Below are 27,954 nucleotides of genomic sequence, written 5' to 3' on the forward strand. Positions count from 1 at the left end.
TCTGTGCTGGTGGGGATCCCCAAACCCCGTCAGCTGAAGATCACCTCTCTGCCAAAGAGTTTACACTGTTTCAGACCTGCAGCCACCAGCCTCCGTGTGCGTATGCTAAGGTTTGCACTAGCGTGAAAACTGAGCATGTGCGAGGGAGGGCATAGCCTGAAGCTGGGAAAGGTGCTGGCAGCTGCTCAACAACTTGGGAATCCCACCAGCCACACTAAAGGAGATGAAATTATGGGCGGGCCTGAGTGCAAACTGGGTGGGTCCGGGCTTACCTGTGGCTATGCCACTGGCATGGAAGCTCCTTCAAAGAACCTGTTGAATATTTTCTTACAGAAAACATACAGTATAGAGGCTCTTCAAGAATAGTTTCACATTTTGTGGTTTTTAAGGCATGGTGGTTTTATTGTGATAAGAAATGAACCGGGCTTTGGAAGTATTTTCAGGATCATTGCTGTGGATGGGGATGGCTAGTGTGTATTCTTGGTATTTAGATATGTCTCTGTAAATTGTCCTTTCCTCTCCCCCAACCCTCAGCTCCATCCTTGGCTAGTTATAAAATTAAGGGAAAGGAAAGTTGTTTCAGGAAAGCGGTTTCTTCCAGGAAAAGGAGGTAAAGTGCGAGGTTATAAAATTTGCAGACGATACCAAACTGTGCGGCAGAATTAGATCCAGGGAGGAGTGTGAGGACCTGCAAAGGGACCTGGACAAGCTGGAAGACTGGGCAAACAAATGGCAAATGCGCTTTAACGTGGAAAAATGCAAGGTCATGCATATAGGGAAAAGGAACCCGTTGTTCAACTACAAATTGGGGGGGGCATTGCTGGGAGACAGCAGTCTAGAGAGAGACTTGGGTGTGCTGGTAGATGCATCACTGAAGCCATCTGCGCAGTGCGCAGCAGCCTCGAAAAAAGCCAACAGGATGCTGGGCATCATAAAGAGGGGCATAACAACCAGGACGCGGGAAGTCATCATGCCATTGTATCGAGCGATGGTGCGTCCACATCTGGAATACTGCGTTCAATATTGGTCGCCGTACCTCAAGAAGGACATGGCAGTACTTGAGAGAGTCCAAAGGAGAGCAACAAAACTGGTAAGGGGGCTGGAACACTGCCCGTACGCCGAGAGGTTGGATAGGCTGGGGCTCTTCTCTCTGGAAAAAAGGAGGCTCAGGGGAGATATGATAGAGACCTTCAAGATCATGAGGGGCATAGAGAGGGTGGATAGGGACAGATTCTTCAGGCTGAAGGGGACAACAGGTACGAGGGGGCATTCGGAGAAACTGAAGGGAGATAGGTTCAAAACAAATGCAAGGAAGTTTTTTTTCACCCAAAGGGTCGTGGACACCTGGAATGCGCTACCGGAGGAAGTGATCAGGCAGAGTACGAAACAGGGATTGGACGGATTCCTGAGGGATAAAGGGATCGTGGGATACTGAGAGAGGTGCTGGGATGTAACACAGGTATAGAAAGCAAACCAGGTAATAAGTATAGAAACCCAACCAGGTAGTGCATGTGCAAGACCAGAGGGTTAGGACTTCGATGGGAAGATAGGACTCAATGGGAAACCAAGGTGGCAAGGGGGCTCCTTCTGGTGATTCAGACAGGTCGTGACCTGTTTGGGCCGCCGCGGGAGCGGACTGCTGGGCAGGATGGACCTATGGTCTGACCCGGCGGAGGCACTGCTTATGTTCTTATGTTCTTATGATCCAGTAATTAGCCAATTGGTTTCCAAGTCTTTCTTTCTCAATATTTAAAAAAGTGTCGCAAACTTTTCCGCTGTGAAACACTAAACTAGGGGCCACATCTACAGGGCCTCTGAGCATGCGTGGATGTTGACCGGTGAAATCACATGCATGTGTGTGATGTCATCACGACGACTTCCGCGCATGCTCAGAGGCACTCCAGACGCGGCCCTCAGCTCGGGGGCTTTCCAAAACCCAGACAAACTACCGGATTATGGAAATCCCTCCATCGGCAGGGGGGCAGAGAGGAGGAGAGGCACTGGCGCCTGTACTGGCAGTGACAGGCTCCTGTCTCGCCGTGAAACAGTTTGCAATTCACCGATTTAAAAAAAAATGTTTTCACAGTGCACCAGCAGAACAGAGCAGACACGAAGCAGCAAGAGAGAATGATTTACACAAGGAAAATATATGTTCAAATAATAGGTTGCCTAAGGACAAAAATAAGTGGCAGTGATATATAGGTGTTCAGAGACTTGAGGTCACAGTGTAATTTGAGCTTTTAAAACCTTCTATGAGCTCACCGTTTGGTTTGAATATACAACTCAAGTTGGTGAATTTTAAGGCAGTAACACATTATCTATTGCAGCCATTGTTGTGCTTATGGTACAGAATGGTAATATTTATGCATTTGGATTTGACTCGCAGTTGTTTCAGTTGTAGTTCAAGATGAGTTACAGTCAGGCACAGTAGGTATTTTTCTGCCTCTGGGAGGCCCACAATCTAAGTCTGCAGTTAATAGAGGGTTAATTGACTTGTGCAAGGTCACAAGAAGCCACAGTGGAATTTGAACTAGGCTCCCCTGATCCTCAGTCCACTGCCTTAACCACTAGGTTACCTCTAATGTCCTGAGTCAGGATGGCTAGATTCCTCTCTGGGTCACTCCCGTGCATGCTTTCTTCTGTGGCCCAACACATCACTTTCCACATACTTTTTGAACATAGTAGATGACGGCAGATAAAGACAGATAAATGGTCCATCCAGTCTGCCCAACCTGATTCAATTTAAATTTTTTTTTTCTTCTTAGCTATTTCTGGGCAAGAATCCAAAGCTCTACCTGGCTCTACTGTGCTTGGGTTCCAACTGCCGAAAACTCTGTCAAAACCTACTCCAGCCCATCTACACCCTCCCAGCTATTGAAGCCCTCTCCAGCCCATCCTCCCCCAAACAGCCATATACAGACACAGGCCGTGCAAGTCTGCCCAGTACTGGCCTTAGTTCAATATTTAATATTATTTTCTGATTCTAGATCCTCTGTGTTCATCCCACACTTCTTTGAACTCGGGCACAGTTTTCCTCTCCACCTCTCTTGGGAGTGCATTCCAGGCATCAACACCCTCTCTGTAAAGTAGAATTTCCTAACATTGCTCTTGAATCTATCACCCCTCAACCTCAAATTATCTCATCTGGTTTTATCATTTCCCTTCCTTTGGAAAAGATTTTGTTCTACATTAATACCCTTCAAGTATTTGAATGTCTGAATCATATCTCCCTTGTCCCTCCTTTCCTCTAGGGTAGGGGTCTCCAAAGTTCCTCTTCGAGGGCCGAATCCAGTCAGGTTTTCGGGATTTCCCCAATGAATATGCATGAGATCTATGTGCATGTACTGCTTTCAATGCATATTCATTGGGGAAATCCCGAAAACCTGACTGGATTCGGCCCTTGAGGGAGGGACTTTGGAGACCCCTGCTCAAGGGTATACATATTCAGAGCTTCTTGTCTCTCCTCATACGTCTTCTGGCGCAAGCCTCCTATCATTTTCATCACCCTCCTCTGGACTGCTTCAAGTCTTCTTATGTCCTTCGCCAGATACGGTCTCCAAAACTGAATACAATACTCCAAGTGGAGCCTCACCAAGGACCTGTACAGGGGCATTAACACCTTCTTCCTTCTTCTGGCTACGCCTCTCTTTATACAGCCCAGCATCCTTCTGGCAGCAGCCACCGCCTTGTCACACTGTTTTTTCACCTTTAGATCTTCGGACACTATCACCCCAAGGTCCCTTTTTGACTCAAAACAGAGATTTATAAAAATACTTATCTCTTCAAATCCTCATTTAACCTTTAGAAAAACCTTTTGGAGTACATGTAAACAATCAATACTTTCATACACATCTTCCCCAACCTACTCGTTTGTTCCTACCCACATCATACCCCTTTCTTCCCTTGAGGAAACTACAATTTGTAACTATTATTCCCTAATGTTCTTTCCTAATGTTTCACAGTTCGTCTGTATTGTCAATCTGTCGTAGCACCTTGAAAATTGTTAATGTAAAATAACTTGTTTTATTGTTCTATACTATAATTCTTTTATTATGTAATTCGCTTAGATTTAATAGGCGAACCATCAAATTTTAATAAACTTGAAACTTGAAACTTGAAACATAGCTCACATGTACGAATTAAGCATATTTGCAAATCCCTTGGAAGCCCAAAGTAAAAAAGCTAGACATGCTTAGTTTAACATGATCACAGTACTTAGCTTCCTCAAGCTTGCTGTATTTAGCCAGTGCTTTTAAGGATTTTGTGCATGACTTCATCTTGTCTACATCTGACTCAATTTAATTTGAATGAGGATGGTTATGTTTTTCTAAAAAATTATATCCTCTGCTACAGTTGAGCTATGTTCTGTTCTGATATGATCTCACTTTGGACATTTTGATAAATGGGAAGAAATATTTTGAGATGTCATCTGTATCATGATGGCATGCAATAAAAATGATTCAGAAATAATCCAGTCAGTATCCAGCTTGTGGAGGTCAGCATTTTTAAAGCTCTGACTGCCTTGGGCTGAATTGGGCCTTGATGTTCAGTGCTGAACCTAATACAGGTACTGCTATAGAGTGTTCAGGACTTTTGCAACTTATAGAAGTTATCTAACATCAGAGGGAAGGCTTCTGTGCCAGTTGTGTGCTGAGTGTAGGAGCCACAGTGCACGGTTTTGTAAAGAGAAATGAGTGTGGCTGGAAGAAGAAGGAGGAGGGAGCCGGTCAGACGAAGGTAAACACTCGCGAGGGAGGCACCAACTTGGGACACAGAATGAATGAAGGAAGGAAGGGAGAGAGGGAGAGGGGTGCATTAGGACACTGGAGGGAGAAGCAGGATCCCCATTTGTAAGTATGAGTCAGACGCAAGTCAGATTCTCGTAATCCAGGAACTGCCTGTATTTAGTTTATCTGCGGATCTGTGAGCTGAGCCCAAATTTGCATACCCGACTTTGGCTTACCTATACAGAATGTGGCAGAGAGTGTCTCCTATTTCAACTTGTCAAGGTAATTGTGCAGACCTCTGATAAACAAGAAGGTTTCCAACAAATCCAGGATAAAATTGAAGGTGAAAGGAGAACCGTAATCTCAAGAATCTCATGACCAGTATAGCAGATCGTCGGCCAAAGTCTCTACCTGACAGCAGACTGCAAACCTCTAGAGGCTCCAGGTGGCCTAATTTTTGTGGCTCCAGGCATTTTTGGCAGTTCTCAGGAGGATCATCCTCTCAGAGATCCTTCCAGGGAGCCAGACATTCTCAGATCCCAGGCAGTTAAGCCTCCAGTTCTTGTTCCACTGCAACCTCCAAGAAAGCACAATGACGCCAGGTCTGGAGTGGTTCCCCTGAAGATAGGGGGTCAGCTCTTGAACTATGCAGAGGCCTGGGTAAAGGTCTCATCAGACCGCTGAGGGCTGGCGATTATTCAGGGTGGTTACAAGCTCAAATTCACGTAGCCATTACTCCATTCGCTGGTTACTCCCCTGTGGAGTAACCAGCGAATGCAAGCAAGGCTGCAGCTACAGTTCAGAAGTGCTGTTAGATATATTTTTATTTATTTATTCAATTTTTTATACTGTTCTCCCTGGAGAGCTCAGAACAGTTTATATGAATTTATTCAGGTACTCAAGCATTTTTCCCTGTCTGTCCTGGTAGGCTCACAATCTATCTAGGGCAATGGGGGGATTAAATGGCTTGCCCAAGGTCACAAGGAGCAGAGTAGGTTTGACCATTGCATCACACTTTCCCCATACTCTCAGGAAATAGTCTGTGCCGCCTGAAGATTCGGCCTTGGGCAGATACTCCATTTTGTCCAAGAAAGGCTCAGATGATTGCACATCAATGCAGCACTGAAAGTTCCGTGCTTCGCATGGAGACAATATGATCAGTCATAGCGGCAGTGACACTGGCCTCTCTGGATTTGATAGAGGCCTACCTGCACATTCCCATCTTTCCAGAACACAGAAAGTTCCTGAGAATTCATGTCCTGGAAAACCAGTTCTTGGCTCTTACCTTTGGGCTGACAACAGCACATCACATGTTTGCCAAGGTGATGGTGTTTGCAGATTAAGGGGTCCTTATACTAACATGTACTAAGTTAATGTCTGATTTGATTCATGTAAACTGTTAGCAAATTAATGTAGTAACCATTACCATATTCTCTTGGTCGGCATGTACTAACTAACACACCAAGGGGCTAATTTTGTAAGTGGTGCCTGTCACCTGCTGCATTTCAATCATGGATAGGTGCCACATACATAATCAGGGATATCGACACCTAGCAAGGATCTTAGGCACCAGAAATGTAGGCCAGGGTTTTATAGGCCTGCATTTCTATGTCTAGGGTCCATGCAGAATCGCAGCCAGCAGCACCTAGTGATGCCAAAGTCCGGTGCTACCACTAAACATGCCTACTTCTGGGCTTCGACATCACTTGCCACTAGGTGCCATGGACCCAGGCGCTGGTAGCAGAGGGTGCCTAGCGGAGCCTAATTTCTTAAAATGAGTCTTTAATTAGTTTTTAATAGTGCAATCTAATATTGCACCACTTAAAACCAATTAAAACACTTAAGATAGGCACTGGCAGTTGCGATCTAGGTGCCTGCTGCCATCTTACTTTTGGTGAGTTTTAGAGAATCTGGGCCTAAGTGTATTCTGTGTTGTGGGGTAGAAAATAAGGATAGACTGCACACTGCAGTTTGTTTGTGGTACCTTATAATGTGCTTTCACTGATTCAGATATACTTAGGGGAGAATTAATCAAGGAATATAATGGGTGTCTTAGCATTTAACATGCTCTAAATTGGCTAGCGCCCCTTGATGTATTCCTCTCTTACTGCTTTATCACTTACCAAGCACTAACTGACAGATTCTGTATTTGGGTGCCTAAAAAGATAATTGTCTAAAGTTAGGCTCCTATTCCATGTCAATCACACTTAGGCGCTCATTACAGAATCATGGCTAACTAAAACTTTTGTGCCTAAAATGTAGTACTTTAGAGAATCACACCTAATGACGCTTAAGTCTTTCTCCGCCCCCTAAACACGCCTACTTTGGAGTTAGGCACCATTAGGCACCATAGGATAGACGCCTATCTTGTGTAGAATCATACCTAAGAAGATAGGCACCTATAATCCAATTAATTTTTATTTTTTTCAATTATAAGGATATTAAAGTTCATAATTGAAGCCAATATATTAATTAAGTTACCATATTTTCCACTCCATAAGATGTACTTTTTCCGCTCCCCCCAAAAGTGGATGGAAATAGAAGTGCATCTTATGGAGCAAATATGCCCCATTTACTTTTAATATACCTTTAAACTCTGGTGGTCCAGTGGTGTATGAACTGACGGCAGCCATTCAGGGAACAGCGCGGGCCCAGGCTGGAGCGCAAAGGGCTCGCTCCTGCCTTGTGCATCGCTGGCCCTGAGATGAGGAGGCAGCTGTCCAGCGAGGGAGAGGGGCAGGAGCACGGAAGGCTCACTCCTACTGATACACCGCTGGACCACCAGAGTTTAGAGGTGCCCGGGGGGTGGGGGGGGGAAGGACTGGAACTGCCTACCACTTAGACCTGCCCTGTACCCTGTCCTGACCTGCCACTAAACCACCAGAAGGGATACAGGATACAGGGCAGGGGGACAGGGTACAGAGCCTGGCAAAGAATGTGGGCTTGGGTGTAGAGCCTGGCAGGGAGTGAGGGGGGCTGGGTGCAGAGCCTGGTATATATTAGTACACAATTTGGTTCAAAATGTTTTATTTCTTGTTTTCCTCCTCTAAATTTAGGGTGCGTCTTATATTGCAAAAAATACGGTAGGTGCCTATTTGGCACCTAATTTTAGACACCTTTTATAGAATTTCCCTCTAAAGGTTTCTTCTGTGAGGTAAATGTGTAGGAAGATGCTGAGAACACCCCCAAAATTTACTGCACAGAAATAATACAGGTCATGGTGATCTGCTAAACCAGTATTTTATATGAGCGCTTAACAAAAAGATGGTATCTGTGAAATAAATAATGCCATCTGTGAATTTTCAAATAGAGGTGTGATGTCTGAATATGAGCAGAAGAAAAAGCAAAGAAATAACTTTCACAGATACATGCGATTACACTCAGAATTACTCAGAGAACATAGGTAATATCAGTTCTATTAAGTGTAATGTCCAGAGTTCCTTAGAGACCGTGCTTAAATCAGTTGGCTGGTGTAAGTATGTCTTTTTAAACAAAGGGCATAATGACAGAACTAGATAAGTGTTGACCTTACAGCCTGATGTCTGTAGCAAGAACAAATCTGGAAATAATAGAGGAGATAACAAAGTACTTCTGAGAAAAGAAAAAAACAAAACACCTCAGTAAGGGCCAGGGATTCTGCATTGATTTAAAACAAAGTGGGCCATTTATTTTGCATCCAGGCCAACTAACATGTGGTGCTTGAGAATATTATACAGGGCAAAGATGATGGATTATTGCTATATAGCTTGATTTTGATAACTCATTTGGCTACTTTGATAATAGTTTGCTAAAAATGCTGGGAACACATCAGTTGGAAAATTTTTAAGTGGTATAATAACCCATTACATGGCTGTCAATATTGATTAACAATGGACAAGGATTAAATAGGATAAGTATAAGTATGGTGCCACAAGGGTCAAATTCAGATTTTATTTAGAGTATTCATTCATGATTTCTGAATGCATTTGGAACTCGAATTACTGGTTTTTACAGAAGATTCAAAATTAAGTTCAATTATTATTAAGTGCAATTATGAAATTGGCAACCTAGAAAATAGAGGTAAATCAGTTTCAGAAAAGACAAATGTGGGCTGATCCTCAACAGGGATAATTAACATACAATATATAAATTTGATGAAAAAGAGATGGGTATTAATAATAATAATAATAATAATAATAATAATAATTTATTTCTTATATACCGCTATACCGTGAAGTTCAAAGCAGTTTACAGTAAAGATACATTTTTACAGTACATGGGATACAAGTGGTTTACAATAGAGATACATTTTGTCAGGATGTGTTATGATACTGAAGGGATGACTGCCTATAAATATATGCTCATTTTTATGTTCCAGTAAGTCATCAGGTGTACATGGTTGAACAAGGATGGCTAATAAGCTTAGGGATTGACTAGAAGCATTTTTCACTGCTTTTCAGCACCAGGACAGCTCCTGTAATGGACATATGGCTTGAATCAGGACCGCTTGGGGCAAGTTTTCATTTTGGCTCTGGCAGCAGTAACGCTGGAGTTTCAAGGGATATCTTTGCTATGAGTTGCTCACTGGAGCCTTCAATACTATCCAGAAGTGATAGTGAGGAAGAGTGAGCTGAGCTGGCAAAACCCAGCTTGTGGAGAGGGTGATCTGCTGCTAAATGGGTGCGCCTAAATGTTATACCATGTACGGTCGCTAAATGCGATTCTATCTTCTATAGTGTGATCCTTTTATAGAATCATGCTATGCTGATTGGTGTTAATTTTTTTGGCGCCTTTTTATTTTTATTTTTTTTAGAATTTGGCCCCTGATTCCAGGATGTAGACACCACCAGGACTGCTCTTAGTGCCACCAAAGAGACACAACATAGGTATAAGTTGTTTCTTCAAAGAGGGCTTTACTTTTGTGATTTCAGTATCTGAAAAATTCATTCATTCAATTTTCTATACCGTTCTCCCATGGGAGCTCAGAACGGTTTACATGAATTTATTCAGGTACTCAAGCATTTAGATATGATTGTTTGATCCTAAACATTGAAAGTTTTTTTGGATAGTAAGAAACATGTAAGTTTGTTTTGAATGGTTAGCTTAATGGTTTGGGGGTTGGGTACTAGCTTCCTTGTTCTTTTTATATCTGTACCCTTTTTTGTTGAGGATTAAGTAGAAGAGTGGTAGATTTGGGGAGGGGGGATGGTCTGCTTTATTTCTGCTTAATTGATTTCCTTTGGAGTGTTTACTCCTACATTCTGTGCAAGGGTTGTTGCCTAATTTAGCCAGTTGCATTCAGCATTTTAAAAATTCTTGACTGTGCAGACAGAATTAGGCCCAATATACAATGCCAGGTCATGTCCACGCATTGGTATTGACTGCATGGGTCTGATGATCCAAGAACTTGCACCTGATTTTATTTGGATTCTGGCTGATATTCAGCCAGGACCATTCCTGACTAAATATTGGCCTGGATCTGTATAAGGATGTTGGTTAAGTGCACTTTCCCCTCGTTCTGATGCCCCCTCCATCCCAATCCCTCTGAACACTTAAGCCCTGATTCTACAAAATCCACCTAAAGTTAGGCACCAATATTGGCATCAATTCTATAAAACTTAGGTGCCCATTATAGTATCATGCTTAATATTGTCTAAGCATACTTAGGCTGTGCTCAGCATCCTAACATTTAGGTATCCCCAATTTATGCCAAGGGTTTCTTTGCCTAAAGTTAGGCACTGATATTGGAGCCTAAAGACACCTAATTCATAAAGTGTAGGCACTTTGGACTAGGCGCCTACGTTTTACAATCAAGGTTTTTGACTTAGGTGCCTAACTTTCAATTAAGATCAACTAAAGATGATTGTGGGGTGTTGAGTGCCAGTATTGGCACCAATTAAGCCTGTTGATCAATTAAGTTAGGTATTGATATTGGTGCCTAACTTTAGGCAGACTTTATAGAATCGGCCTGAAAGTCCAACTATCCAGGCAGACTTGAGTTCCGGTGTAGCTATCATAGTCATATAATTTTGATTTAATCTTAGTTGTTTAAAGGATCCTGCGTACATTTTATATTTTTTTAAGTTTCAGTGAGATCTATTGCATTCTTCTTGAACTGCAGTTTCTAACAGCACCAGATCTGTTAATGAAATTTCTGCTAATTGCTACTGTCTAGTTTCCTGATGACAAATTCATGAAGAGTGCAAGAAGACTTTTGACCAGTTAACTGCATGCTTTCATCTTGTCTTCCCATCTGTATTACAAAGGCACAAGGCACAACATCTGTATCCACAGTTTTTTTTGTTACAAAGGCACAAGGACATTTATAGAACGGGAAGGCTAAACTCATCTGCATTTATCACACATCTGCTTTCCATCTTCAGTCTTTTCAAAAGATAAAACATTTATATGAATCTGAGAGAACTAAGAAGGAATTTGGCAAGTGACAATACAGTAGGTCAAAACATTTCATCTTTGTTTTCAGGTATTTAGAGAATAGAGAACAGTAGTGAGATATGGTTGTGGTGTTAAGGGATCACTATAAGATCAGGAAAGTCTTTGGTAACGAGGACACAATTTGATAAGCTGCAAGATAGTGGTATCAGTAGAAGTTTGGACATTAAAATCTTTGGAGCATCAAATACGTTTCTAATGTAATAGCTAGAAAGATTTTTATTGCAAATTCAAAAGAAGGCAAAGCCAGTGTGCTTCCATTGAAGACATAAAATTACCTGTACTGGTTATGCTTGCAATGTCTTTTAGCTCAAGGGAATTGTGTTAATCACGGGAAAGCAAAATTCAGCTATATTGCTCTCTTGCAGACGAAATGCAGGCCATTTCCATCTGGAAAGAAAAATTGCTCGGTTCTCACATTCTTGACAAAGCTGCCATTTTGTCTTTTGGCAAGATTCCAGCATTCAAGGAACAACATAATGTGGTTGGCAGAAAGATATTTTCTGTTCAAGGATGGAAAACAAGCCATATCAAATAGATATTTAGGAATTCTTGGCAAATAGAAAAAAATGGGATTCATTACCTGGGGAGAAACTCTGCAGTATGATTGGGGAACAGATTTACTAAAACATGCAAACACATTTACTAACATTAATACGCATTATTTACAGCAAGTCACATTTAATTTGATGGGATCTGTTTACCAATAATGCACTTTAATAACATAAGTGCATTCCTAATGTGGTAGTGCACAGAAGCATTACAGGTGGCAGATGCACCCTGTCGTGTGCCTAATTTTGCACCATTTATAGAATGCAGAGGATAAGACCTGATCTTATAACAGGTTTCTCGTTTGAGGAGTCCTAAAAGATACTCATTTTAAGCCTTTTATATAATGGCAGCATGGGCATCTACAGTATATACCTTTTTAATACAGACTCTCAGATATAGATCAGGCTCCCACAATACACAGATGCTGATGCACACATTTTATTTTCTCCAAGGGAGATGTAAATGAGTGTAAGTGTACACTGTGGGGCTAATTTTTGAAAAATGCAGACATCTAAAACATGGCTTAAACCGACACTTGGACGTCGTAATCGCCAGGATATCCAAGTGCTGATTTTCAAAACTGTCTGCACATAGTTTTGGGTACACCAACAGTAGCACGCAGGACAATTGTGCCCTGACAATTCCGCTCCGTCAAATGCGCGCACCGACAAGTGCACGCATGAAGGGAGTGGAATTGTCAGGGTGCAATTAAGTGTACCTCGGTGTATCAAGGCCCTGATTGCCTGAGGTACCTCAAGGAACGGGGCCTGAGTGGGGTGAGCGAGACTGTAAAAGGCATTGGAAATGGAAGGCATTCATTGGCAAATGGAAGAACGTGGAAGGCATTGTAAGTGTAGTGGGGAGGGGTGTTCCCTCCCCCACCCCCCTTAGAGTGCAAAGGGGAAGGAAAGTATGATGGTCCATGCACAATATATGATATATAAATAATTCTGATATTTATGTTGGAAAATATTAGGTTATAGGCTTGAGAGTTTTTAGATAATGCTGCAGAGTTCTTGCCTCAATGTTTTGACTGGTTTTTTTTTTATATTTGCTTTCGTAAAAATAGACATTTCGCCTAAAAGCTTCCCTGTAATCTTCTGGAAATGACCAGAATCTCTTCCATTTGTAATCCGCCTAGAACCACAAGGTATTGGCAGAATAAAAGAAACTAATGTAATATATAAAATTATCCCCTGAATAGCTAATTTCTGCTTTTGATGCCCTTCCTCACTGTGGCTGAAACTAAAAACTATCTTGGCACATCTCTGATGAGGAATGTTATGACAAAAATCTAACCCACCCTGTAGACTAATTCTGTTTACTCTCTTTCTTTCTTTTTTTTTTTTTTTTACCCTTGCAGCAGTATTGGACTCTTAAAAGAGCTGTCAGTTTGCAGACAGACTGGACTCATGTAGAAAGAGGATCAGTTTCAGTTAATTGCAACCCTTTCCCCTTCTCTGCTGTACCAAGGACCGAGGCATGATTTTCCTCTTAAGCCTTTGAGACTTTTAAAGGAAATAGGATAATGGCAGAATGCAGTCTCAGAGCTGGGCGGGTTCATCTCTGGTTTGGCATGCAAAACTGCTATTCCTGAATGACACCACTACTTTAGAAGTTAATGTGGAAAAGATGCCTGATGGTTTGGTCTCTCAGGCTTCACATCTTGATTTATTCAATTCAGCAAATAACGAGGATTTATAAAGCTGAAATGTTAGCCCTCTTTTCCATGGCATCCTTATTCGATGTGATAGTTGAGCCCTGGAGTGATGACAGCTTTACAGGTCAGTACTGTCTAGTTGTTATGTGTTCTGGGTGATACAGGGTAGTGAAAGGATTCTGAACTTGGACAAGTAACTTGTTCTGCTTCTCATTAAAGCATAATTGATTGTGGTAATAAGAATCACATACATAGTAACATAGTAAATGACAGCAGATAAAGAGCTGCCCATAAGTTATACCCATTAAAAAATACATGATTAAATTATCTTGGTCTCTTCTTTGATATTTCTGGGCCATAGATTGTAAAGTCTGGTATTGTCCTAGGTTCCAAATGCTGAAGTTGCCGTCTAAGAATACTCTTATTTTACCTGTCCCCTATAGGAGATGTAATACTCTTTTCTTGAAAACTGTCACGACTGCCTTGAAGATGTCTATCTGTGATTAACTGTAAATGATTTATCAGACCTAGTTGTAACCCTATTTATCCTGGCATACAGGATATGGTCCAGCTGAAATAACAGAAGAACATCCTGGAGAATGCCATATCTTTCTAAATTTATATAGTGAAATTTGTAGCAAATCAAGGGACTTATAATGGGATTAATAAAATAAATAAAAAACTCCCCACCTTATGTTCTTCTTTTCTTTAATTTATTGTAGTTCCCCCCACTCACCTTTTGTATATGTTTGTCTCTATATTTGACTTTTAAGTGTTTCGTCCTCCCCCTGTTTTTTATATAAATTGTACATCGCTTTGAAACTTGATAATTGCTATTTAATCAAAATTTTTAATTAAACTTGAAACTTTACTGATGCAGACTCTAGCATAATCTAATGCAATATCTATGCACAAGTTTCTGTGTGCCCGATGCAGAAAAGGATTTTGCACAGAAGCTAGCCCCATGCAAAGACTTGAGTTAGGCACTAGGGCACAGCGTTTTAAAATGAATGATAATGAGGCTATTCTCTGCAATGGGGCAGAGCAGCTAAGTATGCAGAAGACTTTAAAGCGAGCACAATGCAAGAACTTGAACACCAGGTCAGAGGAGCTATAGAAGGGTTAGCTCATTCTCCTGAAGTCTGTGAGGCCGTATTGACAGTTTCTTTTTTGAGAGGGCCAGCATAACAGCACGCACAACAGAATGAGAGGTGATGGTTCTGCACGTGTGCTGGAATGTTGTTTTGCATTTTGGAAATATTTTATGCACAAGAAATATTTGTAGTGCCAATATTATATCTACAGAATAGCATTCTAGCACATGCGTGGATGTGTGCCGACACCGTTCATTTTACACAGCACTAGTTGTGCTCAGCACAGAACCTTCTGCACATGTGTCCAGGATGGTTGCCTCAAATAGGACACAAGTTGTGTTACTGTATTTGCATTATTTCCTCATTAGAATTTGCGCACTCAGCCATTGGCACATGGCTCTAATGCACGACATTCTGCTGTTGCGGGTATGTAAAAAATTTTTATTAGCTGATGTATCAGTTTTTGTGAGTTACGGCCTGATGATGTCCTTTTTCCCAACAAAACACATAAGAGAAATCTTCAAAGGATATGTAAAGGAAAACAAACAGTGGAGATGGCCAAGAATAGGAGTGAATCCACAGGTCCAAGAATAAATCCTTTATTAATCACTGACCTGACATGGCTGTGTTTCAGTACAATGCAAGAAGATAAATTTGCACACACTTGTCCCTTTCTTCCCCCCCTCCTCACTTATTGCACCCCCCCTCTTGAAGTTCATATTTTCCCAGCTCTCCTCCACATGCATAGTCTCAGGACTTAGCTCCTCTTTTCTCTACCCTCCACAGTAGGATTCCTGCCATTTTCCTTAGGACTCCAGCCATTGGAGAAAAGATTTCAAATATATTCCTTAACTGTGGAGCCTAATCTGTTAACAATAGAGGAGGAGGAGGAACAATGCATTATTGAAAGAAGAATGTCAGGTTATCACACACGGTCAGTGGAGGCTGCCACTAACCTTGACCTCTGGATCTTTCAATTAAGAAAACTGGTATAAAGGTGCATAGACATCTTTTTTTTGTATAGAGTTAGGTTTCTTTTTTGGACTTCTTACCTAGGCATTCTGTTGCTAAATTATACCCCCTACATTAAGAGTTATCTCTTTTGGTGGAGGTGAAGTTTAGGGTATTCAGGGGCTGGCCAAAAAAGCTATCCATCTAAGTCAGGGTTTCTCTCAACCAACTCCTCGGGATATACTTAGTCAGTCAGGTTTTCAGGATATCCACACTGAATATGCATGGAGATAGATTGGTCAATATTCTCAATGGAGAAGGGTAAATAGTGGGATTCCTCAGGGATCTGTGCCGGGACTGCTGCTTTTTAACATATTTATCAATGATCTAGAGATGGGAATAACTAATGAGATAATTAAATTTGCTGATGACACAAAGTTGTTTAAAGTTGTTAAATCACAAGAGGATTGTGAAAAATTGCAAGAGGACCTTGTGAGACTGGAAGACTGGGTGTCAAAATGGCAGATGATGTTTAATGTGAGCAAGTGCAAAGTGATGCATATGGGAAAGAGGAACCCGAACTATAGCTATGTGATGCAGGGTTATGCGTTAGGAGTCACTGCCTAGGAAAAGTATCTAGGTGTCTTGCTTTCTACAGATGAGGTAATTCATCAGGCAAACAGACAGAATATAGAACACTCGCACATGTGAACCAGTGAAAGACACAGATATCTGAGCAGGGCAGGGCAGTCTAGGGGGTACTGCAGTGAACATCATATTTTAAAAAAGTCCCAGGTACACATTTCACCATAACCTACTGAGCAAGGGACATTGACGCCTTCTTGAAAGCTGAAGGTTTGAAAAATAATAAAAAAAACATGCAAAATTACACCAGCGCAAGGTTTTAAAAATTATAATTAAGATTTATTGAGTTATTGTTTCTATTTTTCCATTATGAGATTCAAAAGAATAAAGCATAATTGCTTGCATTAACAGTTGCGCTAATGGGAGATCGTTATAGTTACCAAATACTGGCCTTCTGATAACGAGCTCAGCTTAATATCTCAAGTCACTCTATTATATACTTTTGGCTCAGTGACATCATCAGTTTGACAACCAATAAAAATTAACATGGGTGGTCTTAAAAGTTAGACAAAGTATTAGAACATTATATTTGTTTACTTATATTCATTTCTGAATATAAATCATAATTTTCATAAAAGTATATTAAGAACATTATTTGTTAAAAAGATGCTGAAAAGTTCTCAGCCTTAGAGGAAAAGAGAAGCTCTCCCTAAACTGACAGGCTATGGATCTGCACACAGAAACCTCAGCCTGGAGGAGGAGGAGGAGGGGCTGGTCTCCCCCTCTCTACACTAGAGACTGCTACTCATTTCCAAATGTTTTAGGATTTCTTTAGGTTGCAAATATATATAATATGTTTTTCAAAACCCATTCTTTTGTTCAATACACAGCCACACATTCACTCCAGGGGCCCCCATTCATTCATAATTTTCATTCATAACTCGGCCATTCATACTTAATGCATTTTATATCTTAGTTTAGGACACGTTATCTTCCTAGCCAGTCTAAAACACATCTGGTATTAATTAACACTACGATGCTGAGAACAAAGACTTGGAAAACAAAATGGATTCCAAAGACTGAGAAGATATAGAAAAGATAGAGAACCAAAATGGATTCCATGTATCCTTTGGTTTCCTTCATGATCTGGCCCAACAGCAAAGTACATAAAAAGAACACCATTCTTTCCCTTATATTAATCTGTAGTGTGTTTTTCTGGCTTTAGCTTCATTTATATTCAGATTTTTATTCACCAGTTTGTCATACGCTTCTATTGGGCGTGGCCTTAACTAACACATATGCTTGTATCTAACTAGAATTACCCAGAATCATACGAAAAACAGGCACTTTTGTAGAAAAACTCCACAAAAATACTGCACTATCATGTTCTGATATCCATTCCATTACCGTCCCATAAACATCACCCCCTACTGGCCACGAGCCACTACTCACTACTTATATTGTATGGTGAGTCCTCCAAAACCTATTGTACCTAATAAAAATTTCAATCTGCCAGATGTGGACTGGTAAGGGGAAAGGACTGGTAAGAGGAAAGGAACTTGTACTGTATACTGTCTTTTTGTAGTTTTACAACCATATTCAAAGCAGTCTATGTACCAGGTACTTCAAGCATTTTCTCTATCTGTACCAGTGGGCTCACAATCTATCTAATATACCAGGGGCAGTGGAGGATTGCCCAGGGTCATAGGAAGCAGTATGGGGGTTTGAGCCCACAACCTCAGGGTACTCAGGCTGTAGCTCTAACCCACTATAGAAGAGAAGAAGACAAAAGAGGTGACCTGTGATGCTCAATCTATTTATTCACTATACTGGATGCGTAAGATTGTTGCCAGCATAGTGATCAGGACCCCTGAGGCAGGCCTTACATTCGAAACACGTATCTGTTGGGTCTTAACAGTGAATAAATAGATTGAGCATTACAGGTCACCTCTTTTGCTCTACCTTGAAGAGGTAGAATCTCCTGTATTCGTGTATCACTCTAACCACTAAGCCACACTCTCCAGTTGCGGAATTGAAAAGAAGTAGAGGTAGTAGATGCCCTTCAAGGGTCTCTGCTCAGACATATGGTGACGAATTGACAAGGGAAAAGCAATGCTAGATCTGGTGCTCACAAATGGGGAAAGTGTCTCTAATATCTGAGTGGGTGTCTATCTAGACAGTAATGATCATCAAACGGTTTGGTTTGATATAACAACTAAAGTGGAGGGCAGCCACACAAAACTCAGGCATGGATTTCAAATGTGTGGACTGAAGGAAGTATGGAGGAGTATCTGAAGAAAGAGCTAATAGGATAGGAAGACATAAGACAAGTGGAAAAAGAGTGGTCTAAGCTGAAAGGAGCAATAAAAATGGCTACCAACCTTTATTTGTTTTATAACTGTATATCACTGGGCTTATCTTTATGGTGACTAGGCGGTATATTACGTTTAATAAATCTGTAATCTATAAAGAGTTGAATTGCAAAACTCTTAATATTTTGGCTTTGCAAGGTGGTTTTAAATATCAGAGCAGTAATCAAAATTGTTTTCACAATCAGTTCTGCAAAGTCTATGTCCAAATGAGCAATTAGCTGGCACACATGACTTGAAACGGGTATAAGTTCCAATGGTATGCGTGAATTGCCCTTGCAGCATAGGGAAAGGAAAGCGATTGGGACTTGTATACTGGTTTTTTTGTAGTTTTTCCAACCACACTCAAAGCCTTTTACATACAGGTATTACAAGCATTTTCCCTATCTTTCCCAGCGGGTTCGCAATCTATCTAATGTACCGGGGGCAGTGGAGGATTAAGCGACTTGCCCACGGTCAGAGGGAGCAGCACAGGGTTTGAACCCACAACTTAGACTGTAGCTCTAATCACTGCACCATACTCAGACCTGACCACACTTTTCAGACCTGACTAAACTACGCCTAGAAAATGTTTCCTTCAGAAATATGGAAATATCAGCTTTTTAAAAAAAAAATTGTGTGTAACTTGTTATTTACATATGGAAATGCCATGTAACCCTTCTAAATCGACCTACTGTATAGATAACAGATATTTGTCTTGCCTTCTGCAGGTGAGGTAATTCATCAGGTATACAGAATATAGAACACTCACTCATGTGAACCAGTCTAGCTTCAGCCAGGTAAGAACTCTCAATAAATTGTGTGGGTTGTTCAAAATTGCCCCACTTTGACGCATACATTTAGCCACCGAATGTTTGCCTAGCTTATAAGATACTAGCACTTATGCACAAGATTCATACAGTTGCATGTGTGCTAACTGACCGCTAAGAACTTAAATTCTATAAATGCCACCTACAAAAATTGGCACTGCAAAAAAAAAGAATGCTTAGCACTGTTCTGTGTACACCGCTTAAAGTTAAGCATGGTTTCTACAAAAACCCGTATGCCAAATCCTGCGCCTAATTTCAGTGGCGTACCAAGGGGAGGGGGTGGTGGTCCGCCCCAGGTGCCAGCCATGAGGGGGGGTGTTCCCGGCCTGGGAGTCATGGTCCAGGAACTTCCCTTCTCAAGGCCTGGTGATAAGGCTCTGGATAGTCGCCGTGGCCCAGCATGTACCCAGCCTTCTCTCCCTTTACCTTCAGTGAAGCTGAAAAAACTGCCGGCCTCGGCAGTGATTCAGTTATGTTGCCCGCGGCTCCCCTTCTTGCTTTCCACGTCTGCCAATGACACAACTTCCTGTTTCTGCCCTGGTGGATTGCAGAGGCAGACACAGAAAGCAGGAAGGGGAGCCGTGGGCAACGTAGCTGAATCACTGCTGAAGCTGGCAGCTTTTTCAGCTTCACAGAAGGTAAAGGGAGAAGGCTGGGAACATGCTGGGCCACGGGGACTATCCAGAGCCTTGGCAACGGGCCATGAGAAAGGAAGTTCTCGGACCATGACTCCTAGGCCGGGAACATGGCTGGCATCTGGGGGGAACATTACTAAAAATATTTTTTACATTGGGAGGAGGGTGTCAAAAATGATGGCAGGGGGTGTCAAAAAACAATGGGCACCGGGAGTCACATACCCTAGGTATGCCTCTGCCTAAGTTTAGAAGCAAGCATTTACCCCCAACTAAAAATTGGCAATCCTCATGCCTAAATTAGGTGTGGATCCCTGGTATTCTATAATTATGCATGTAACTTGGAGAAATGTTCCTGATCCTCCAATGACAAGTTTCAAGTTTATTTACATTTTAATATATCGACCATCAACGTGTATCTGGCCAGTATACATCACTTAAAATATTTAAAATAAATTTTAGAAGGGGGTAGGGAAAGGAAAAGTGAATATTAAGTAGTCAAAATACAATTACGACCATGAATTTGAGGGTGAAGAGGGAGGGAAAGTTTGTAATTACATCGTCAAAACAAATTAAAAAAATTAAGTGAGGGGAAGAGGCGGAAACCCCCCCCATCAGGGAGGGGGATCGCTTCTTAAAAGCGGTTCGTTTTAAATACTACCATGCTGTTAGAAAAGGAAATTATTAAACGCTATGGTATGCGTCTTGGAATAGTTTAGTTTAGTCTTGGAATAGTTTAGTTTAGTCTTGAATTTATCGAGTGAATTTTCTTGGCGGAGTTGAGGTAGCATGGCATTCCACTCCTAGCCACACCTATTTTGTAGACACGTGCATAAAAAGTACTTGTGGAACCCAGTGCCTACATTTACATGCATAAATATGAATTAAATGCAATTAGCACCAATCAGGGGCAGTGGAATATCTTTTTGTTTGGTGGTGTCCAACTCTGGTCTAGACCCCACCCCCATAATTACATTACAGATTTCTATTCCGCCATTACCTTTTGGTTCAAAGCGGATTACAAAAAGAGTTATGGAAGAAGGGTTACAATGTTAGATCAGAGAAGGTTTCCAAGAGAGGAAAAGTAAGATCTGGGGTTAGGGAGGGGATGGTAAGAGAAGGGTTAAGCTTTATCATGGTATTAAGCTTTATTAAGGGATTTCTTGAAGAGAATAGTTTTTATTTCCTTTCTGAACATCTTGTAGTCTGGGGTTGTTTTCAATAGGTTGGAGACTTGGTTGTCTATCTTCGCTGCCTGAGTGGCCATTAGTCCGTTGTATAGTTTTTTACGTTTTACTTCTTTGATTGGGGGGTAAGTGAATGGGGTGTGTTTTTCTATGCCTGTTAGAGGTGGTTTGGATGAGGTGGTCGTTTAGATAGGTTGGGCTGTCTCCATTTATAGTTTTAAATAGTATACAGTAGAATATACAGACAATATAATCTTGTTAACTATTTTATTATGTCAGGGTCTTATTTTTATTTAACTTTAATTCTCTTTTGTTTTATTTTAATTCAATTTTGTTCTTTTGGTTTTACTTTGGTCTTCTTTTTTGTATCCTTAGTATGTAAGCAGTTGTTCATTCAGATGCTTTAGTCAGATTGTGAGCCCATTGGACACTTAGGGATATTTTCCAAGCACCTAATACTAGATACTTTATTGTTTGTGAACTGCTGTGAACTTCGAAGAGGTATTGGTGATATGCAAATAAAAATTGTATTGTATTTATAATGGAAGCCACAAAATTAAACTACACAAAGCACACTGAAACATCTGCATTCCTTTGTGCCATGTTTTGAAAGGAGTTTTTCCTCTCTCTTCTTAAAGCGGCTAATCAACCCCATTCTACCTCTATATAATGTAATAAAAAAATTATAACACCCAGATCATCACATAAAAAGCCTCTCCTTTCTCAGCCCCCAATAACTGACGCTTTAATAGGAATTCCATCTACTAGCTTAACAATATTTAATTCAGCTGTACCAAATTAACTAAAAAATGTACACATAGCACCTGAAAAATGAAAATTGTCAAGCTACTAAATATTTCATTTACTACTGATAATGGGCTTTAAACAACATTTGGGACATCCCCCCATATGCTCTACAACTCCCTCCCCAATGCTTTCCTCTATAGCCCCCCTCCCCGATGCTGTCCTCTACAGCTCTTCCCATGTTGTCCAGCCCCCTCCCTGATGCTCTCCCAAGACGCTACAGTCCAACATTGGAAAAAGAGAAAAAGTAATGCATGTTCTCCTCTGCTGTGCAAAATATAAAGATAACAGAAGTAAATATCAAAAACTGATATATTACAATATAGTCATTACACTGTAGGTTAACAAAAACAAAATAAAATTTGGATAATATGATGTCATTTTATTGGACATTTTTTTCAATTAGGCTTTAGAGGCCAGATCTTCTTTCCTCAGGTCAGGACAGTATTCAGCAGTTATGGTACCCTGTTCTGATATGAGGAAGGAGGGTTTGGTCTCCAAACATTGATGTTTATTAACACAAGTTAGTATTTTTTCTAAACTAAAACTAATAAATCATTTTTTTAGTTGTCTGGTTATTTACTAATTATGTTGGTCCCAGTCTCTGGTTTCCGCTTTCCTTGTTTTCCTCATAACTCTCTTGTCAAGAATTCCTGCCAATTTGTCATTTTTCTTTTTTCTTCTCCTTTTCCACTCAGCTTTCTTTAATTTATTTTTTTGCCTCTGTCCAGATTTTTTTTTCCCCCACTATATTTACCTACAGCTTGCCATCTCTTTCCCTCACTCTGGCTCTCCTATTTCACTTACTTTTATTTCTTTATTTCTCCGTCTCACTAAATCTATCCTCTTTTTTTTTCCCCCCCCATCCAGCATTTGACCCTGTCTCCCACATCTATGGCACAATCTGGGTGCTCAGAATGACCCCAAAATTTTGTATATGGCATCTTAAAAATCAGCGCTGATCAGAATGGCACTTAGCACAATTTTATAAAGGTGCTTGCCATATATAGAATCAAGTGTAGCACCTGTACATGTGACTAACATAGGCTCAGCCATTTAGGCAAATGAAAACCAGGCCTAAATGCCTCTGCCAATGTTGTACAGGGATCGGGTGTATTCTGTAATAATGTGCCTATCTTTTAGGAACACCCATGATCTGTCCATGCTCCTCCCTTGGCCACACCCCTTGTGACATTCATGCACTAGAATTTTTAAGCACTACTTTATGGTATGCACTTTAGAAAGTTGTGTGCACAACTTCTAATTAGTGCACGTGTGGTGGACACCTGGAATGCGCTTCCAGAGGATGTGATTGGGCAGAGTACGGTACTGAGGTTCAAGAAAGGATTAGACAAATTCCTACTGGAAAAGAGGATAGAGGGGTATAGATAGAAGATTACTGCACAGGTCCTGGACCTGCTGGGCCACCGCGTGAGCGGACTGCTGGGCACAATGGACCTCGGGTCTGACCTAGCGGAGGCATTGCTTATGTTCTTATGTTCTAATTGCCAGTTATCATCACTGATTAGCTTGTTAAATTAAGTTGCACGCTATATAGAATCCAGGTCTCAATGTACCGTATCTAGCACCAAATTTGTGGTGCCTAGTTGTAGAATTGCCCCCAAGCCCCCAGATTCTATATTGGCCAAACTTGGGCACAGATCCTAAATCCTTGTGCAAACTAATTAGTTGGCTAAAGCACAAGACAAAAAATCCAGACTGGATATAATGGAGAAATATTTTTAAGGATCTCAAGCGCTCACAGCTAAAAGCCTGATGTATTTTACAAGCTAATAACCATAGGGTGAGCTATCATTGGTCCTATAAATTCTCCAATTTTCTTAATTTTTATCAAAACATTCTTTGTTCATTTTTTCATTTTAGTTATTTTAAATAATTTAAACGTGTTAGATATTATGCAAACTTATTTAACTTCATAAAATTACTTTGCAATCTTATTTTGATTCATATACTGGCCTTCAATTAACAAACAGTACTCTTTCATTCAACCATACAAGTTATAGAGTACTTAGCTTCATGACGACGGAAGATCTCCGTTTCGCTCTTACTAATTTTAGAAGAGCTTCATCAGGAAAGGTGCCAGCAGTAACACTATTTATGCCGGCAGCAGTCTCAAGTCAAAGAGATGAAAGATTGCAGAATGCAGAGGCACATTGTGTCTAACTTGTCTATCGCACTAAGGCCAGTATATGAATCAAAATAAGATTGCAAAGTAATTTTATGAAGTTAAATAAGTTTGCATAATATCTAACACGTTTAAATTATTTAAAATAACTAAAATGAAAAAATGAAAAAAGAATGTTTTGATAAAAATTAAGAAAATTGGAGAATTTATAGGACCAATGGTAGCTCACCCTATGGTTATTAGCTTGTAAAATACATCAGGCTTTTAGCTGTGAGCGCTTGAGATCCTTAAAAATATTTCTCCATTATATCCAGTCTGGATTTTTTGTCTTGTGCTTTAGCCAATTTAATTAGGATTTAGTGTGTTTCACAAGTTTTTTGAGGTTTATCAAACTAATTAGTTAACAAGCCATTAACAATTTAATTGATATTAACTGGCACTCATATGGGTGTGTGTGCAGATCTGGCCTGCACTCTATTTTATAACATGTGCACCTAAATTTCATAGCATGTAACTCAAAAGTGGGATGTGGCCATGGGAGAAGCATAAGCGGGTCAGGGTCATTCCTAGAATATAGGCGCGATGTTATAAAATACTTGGATTTGCACGCTCAACTGATGATAGTTGGGTAGGTGGATTTATATCAGGTTTCAGTACACATAGGTTCTTGTGCCCAAAGTCAGGCACAGGAAACTTGCCAAACTACATCTTCTGTAAAACACACTCGGGACCTGACTCTCTTTTGGGCGCCAACATCAGCAGCCACCGATCGCATGTCAGTCATGCGTTTGTGTCCAAAAGAGAATCGCGTCTACAGTCCCGGTCAGATTCCTGAAATGTAGGCCAGCATTTTGCAGGCCCACATTTAAGGTGTCTGTCTCATGTCTACATAGACGGGTAGCAATGCTGAAGCCCACCCAAGGCCACTTACGGGCAAAGCCAAACCCATACCCCACTATGGGCATGCTTAAGCATCACTAAGCACCTACATAGATGTGCTCGAGTCTCCGTAGACGTGCTCCAGAGGCCTACAATGTGGGCATTCTGTCTTGGAGAGTTTAAAAAAAAATGTGTGTCCCAACTGGCTGCTAGATGGCGGTAGGATGCCTACCGCTGCCTGCCATTGGGACGTGCATTTTTGAGAATTGGGTCCTCCGGGCAGAGCACCTTTACAGAATATTATTTACCACATATTGTCCCGGCACCTAAATTTTGGCACCATGTACTGAATCTAACCTTGGATATCTTTTCTCAGCTCTGTTTACCACCTCAGATGCTTTTTTGGAGTATCACAGTAACAGTCTGATCCAATTATATTATACTGGTCAACCTTTGCCAAGAAATTAGGGAAAGGGATTTGGACTTGGATACCACCTTTTTGTAGTTTTACAGCCACACTCAAAGTGCTTTGCATACAGGTACTTTAAGCATTTTCCCTATCTGTTCCGGTGGGCTCACAATATATCTAATGTACCTGGGGCAGTGGGGGATTAAGTTTGGGGGAGCAGCAGTTTCTTTAAATCTTACTTGCTTACTCTCTGTGGCTGAAAACCAAGCTGCTGGTAATTTTTCAGCACAATGTCTTCTGTCTAAACGGTCTGTGAACATTAGCATACTGTGCTAGCAGCTTTCTAAACACAGAAGGGCACAAGACCCATTCTGGCAGTACAAAGTTTATATCTTTAGCAATTCCCAGGCACATCCCTATTTCTCAAGTCCTTCTGTGCTGTGCCTGGAGTCTGGTCCATTTACGTTTGAAACACATTTATATGCATGCTAGTGTTCATGCCACAGCAGGAATTAACAGGACTGTCGTTTAGAAGCTGTCAGTGGTGTCTGGAGGATAATATAATAGGTGATGTGCCTTTGACCTTGAGGCAGCGTTTTCAAAAGCAAGGCTCACCTGACTGTCCTCAGTGACTGATAGAAACATAAAAAAACATAGTAGAGAAAAATGAAGGCAGATAAAGACCATATGGCCTATCTAGTCTGCCTATCCATGCCATCTGCTACCCCTTCCTCTCCCTTAGAGATCTACTGTACTTATCCCAAGCTTTCCTGAACTTAGCTACATTTTTCATCACCACCAGCTCCACCGGGAGGCTATTCCAAGTATTTACCACCTTTCCGTGGAAAAGTTTTTCTGAGGTTACTTCCAAATTTTGCTCCTTTCACCTTCATCCTATGCCCCCTTGTTCCAGTTTCCTTTCAGTTGAAAGAGACTCGCCTGATACATATTTATGCCACATAGGTATTTAAACATCTCTATCATATCTCCTCTCTCCCCTCCAAAGTATACATATTGAAATCTTTAAGTCCGTCCTGTATATGTTATGATGATCACCAACCATTTTAGTAGCCTTCCTCTGGGCCAATTCTGTCGTGTTTATATCTTTTCGAAGGTGCAGTCTCAAGAATTGTACATGAGGTCTCACCAGAGGAATTGTAAATGAGGTCTCGCCAGAGTCTTACACAGGGGTGTCAGTACCTCATTTTTCTTTCTGGTCATTCCTCTCCCTATGCATCCTTTCTAGAATACTAGCTTAGCGTGGATCTTCCGACTATCACTCTGTGCTGGAGTTAGGCCTACTAAAACCTGGTGTAATGCCAGCTCCCAACTTAGACATGGGTAGAAAATTATTCTGTAACATTGTGCCTAAATTCTGGGAATGCCCTTGACCCGCCTATGCCCCTATCATGGCCACAACCCTTTATGAGTTGTGCGCAAGACAACATAGGCACGCAGTGTTATAAGTGCATAGGGAGATCTGCACGGAAGCCCTAATTAGTGCTAGTTAACATAAATAATTGATACTGTCTCGTTGACTAATTAGTTTGCAAGCTGATCTGAGATCAGTGCCTACATTCGGATACCCTTTAGAAAATCCTGGGGATAATGCACACTGTTGTTGGGGAATGAGATTTCATTGCAGCCAACAGCCTATGCATACTATTTGGTTCACAGTCATTCACGCGTGGGACAAAGCTGTGCCGACATTTGAGCCCAGACAATTGGGCGCAAGATTCCAGCACACCACCGGAAAAGTTAATTTTAAAGAGCTCCGACAGGGGGGGATACTGGGGGGGGAACCTCCCCAGTTTACTTAATAGTGTTTAATAGTGTTTGCGCTGCCGTGGAGGGGAGGGAGTTGGAACCCCCCATTATAGAGGAAACTTAACTTTTTCAGTGGGGGTTTACCCCCCCCCCACACCACCCGTCGGAGCTCTTTAAAATTAACTTTTACAGCGGCACACTGGAGTCTTGCGCGCAATTGTCTGGGCCGAAATGTCGGTGCGGCTTTGTCCGGTGTGCTTTTGTCCTGTCACCTACTAGGTTATGTACAGCTGAGCTGTTCAGAGTTCTTGCATAAGAGTGGAGAGAGGGGGATTGGTTGCAAATGACAACATTTGGAGTACATGCTATTGGTCAAACCAAACCTTTTTTTTTTCCTTGTTCTCATTTGATAATGTAATTCCACCATTAGGCAGGGGAGCGATTTATGCTGACAGCTAGAGAAAGCTGTGCAATATAATTAATAGAAAAAGAAAAAAATGAAAAAAAGCTAAGTTATCATCTTTTCTATATAATTTATTATGAGTGAATAATTATCTAATTGACTACTTACAAAGCCATAGGGGATGAATGAAGATCTTAAGAATTTTTTGAGGTATCGTTTACTTCAAAAGGTCTTTCTGACACCCCATTAAATAGTATATTTCACATCACTGGAAATTTTGGTATTTTGGTTAATCTGTCTTGGGTTCACTTTAAGAATTGTTAGAATGTCATCATTTAAACCAGGCTCTTACTTTATGGCTCATTCCCAATATTTATATATTAAAACTACAGCCTCAGCACCCTGAGGCTGTGGGTTCAAACCCACACTGCTGCTTGTTACCCTGGGCAAGTCACTTGCCCCAGGTACATTAGATAGATTGTGAGCCCGCAAGGGAAGACAGGGAAAATGTTGAGTACCTGAATAAATTCATGTAAACTGTTCTGAGC

At 41.0% G+C, this 27,954-nt stretch overlaps 1 protein-coding gene across 8 annotated transcripts in view; it reads left to right on the forward strand.

Moving 5' to 3' along the window:
• Positions 1–27,954, forward strand: part of ENOX1 (ecto-NOX disulfide-thiol exchanger 1) — a 628,466-nt gene that overhangs the window by 127,824 nt on the left and 472,688 nt on the right. For 7 of the 8 annotated variants that reach the window (XR_004539889.1, XM_033948806.1, XM_033948804.1 and 4 more), the window contains exon 2: positions 19,081–19,149. The gene's annotated coding sequence lies outside the window, so the exon portion shown is untranslated. Of the gene's footprint in view, positions 1–13,471; positions 13,496–19,080; positions 19,150–27,954 lie in introns of those variants that run through there. The other variant, XM_033948799.1, reaches the window with a different exon arrangement.

The sequence above is a fragment of the Geotrypetes seraphini genome, chromosome 6 (genome assembly GCF_902459505.1).
Source record: "Geotrypetes seraphini chromosome 6, aGeoSer1.1, whole genome shotgun sequence".
NCBI lineage: Eukaryota > Metazoa > Chordata > Amphibia > Gymnophiona > Dermophiidae > Geotrypetes > Geotrypetes seraphini.